We start from the raw sequence: 1,962 nt of genomic DNA on the forward strand, positions 1-1,962 counted from the left end.
ACCCCCCCCCCCAAGTGCACAAATTTTTGTGCACCGGGCCTCTAGTCTATATATATAAAAGGCTAAGTGACTGACCACCTGACCAACTGTCCGACTGACCGGCAATGATGTGCACTGGCAATTTAAAAATAAATGTTGATTTGCGCATGCGCAATACATATAAAACTCCCATTGAATTTCTTTTAATAGTATTACTCCTTCGGGAATGCCATGTCATAAATTAAAATTGAAAGTTGGTGCAATCATCATGCTACTGAGAAATCTTAAGGATAAATGGGGTCTTTAAAATGGTACTAGATTTATTATCAAAAGATTGCAACCTAACATAATCGAAGCTGAAGTATTAACAGGATCTGCGAAAGGAGGGCTTGTTCTGATTCCAAGAATTGATTTGTCCCCATCTGACACTGGCCTCCCATTTAAACTAATTGAAAGACAGTTTTCTGTAATGCCTGCATTTGTTATGACTATTAATAAATCACAAGGACAAACTCTAGACAGTGTTTCCTACCTGAACCCGTTTTTGGACATGGTCAGTTATATGTTGCTTTCTCTCGAGTTCAAAGAGCGTGTGACATTAAAGTTAAAGTTGTAAATACTTCATCATAAGGGAAATTGGTCAAGCACTCTGAAAGTGTTTTTACTCTTAATGTGGTATACAGGGAGATATTAGAATAGGTTTAATCAATTTATCAGTAATTGTTTTTATCAATGTTGTTTTTATGTCATGCTTTCGTTGTTTTTATATCATGTTTTGGTGTTGTTATATTATGTCTTTGTTGTTATTACATCATTTTCATATTATTTATTTATTAATCAATTTATATATTATTTTCATACTAGAGGCATGATGAACAAGATTTGTGCACTGGAGGGAGGGTGGTCCCTCAGCCCAGCCTGCACCCTCTCGCAGCCCGGGACCCCTCGCTCCTTACCACCCACCTACAGAGGAGACGGGAGAGGCTCCTGCCACCACCGCTGCGCTTGCCAGCTGTGAGCCTAGCTTCTGAGGAGCACTCTCCCTGTGGGAGCACACTGACCACCAGGGGGCAGCTCCAGCATTGAGCATCTGCCCCCTGGTGGTCAGTCCACATCATAGAAACCAGTCATTCTGCCATTTGGGTTATTTGCATATTAGCCTTTTATTATATAGGATACATTTTGCTAATTTTCTTTCATCTCTGACACTTCTATTATACAGAAAGGGTGAATAGTGATATTAAAATATTTCTTCTAATTAATTTCCTTTCAATGTGCACAAATCCATGCACTAGGCCACTAATATGCATATAAGTTCTTTGGCTAATTTCTTCCCTTCTCCCTTTCCCTCTCCCTCTGAGATTTGTCACTCTTGTTTCATGTATCCATGCCTCTGATTCTATTTTATTCATCAGTTTAATGTACTCTAGATTCCACATATAAGTGATATCATGTAATATTTGTCTTTCTCTGACTGGCTTGTTTTGCTTAGCATAACAACCTTTGGGTTACTCCATGCTATCTCAAAGGGTAAGAGATCCTTCCTTTTTTACAGCTATATAGTATTCCATTGTATATTTGTACTACAGGTGTTTTTTTTAATTTATTTTATTCTTGAGAGTATTACAGATATCTCTCATTTCCCCCTTTTGTCCCCCTCTACCCATCCCCCACCCCATCCCAGACCTTCACTATCTATTGTCTGTGTCCATGGGCTAGGCATATATACATGTAAGTTCTTTGGTTAATCTCTTCCCACCCTCCCTTCCCCCTTCCCTCTGAGATTCATCACAGTCTGTTCCATGTATCCATGCCTCTAGTTCTATTTTATTCATCACTTTATTGTGTTCATTAGATTTCATATATGAGTGAGATCATGTAATACTTACCATTCTCTGGCTTATTTAGTTTAGCATAATACTCTCCAGGTCCATCCATGTTATTGCAAATGGTAAGAGTTTTTTCATTTTTACATAAAACCTA

General features: G+C 38.4%; 1 protein-coding gene across 1 annotated transcript in view; it reads right to left on the minus strand.

The window, feature by feature from the left end:
- The window catches only part of UPRT (uracil phosphoribosyltransferase homolog), a 21,699-nt gene that overhangs the window by 10,876 nt on the left and 8,861 nt on the right, over positions 1 to 1,962 (minus strand). The window lies entirely within an intron of this gene.

This window comes from Myotis davidii, unplaced genomic scaffold (assembly GCF_000327345.1).
Source record: "Myotis davidii unplaced genomic scaffold, ASM32734v1 scaffold1403, whole genome shotgun sequence".
Lineage (NCBI taxonomy): Eukaryota > Metazoa > Chordata > Mammalia > Chiroptera > Vespertilionidae > Myotis > Myotis davidii.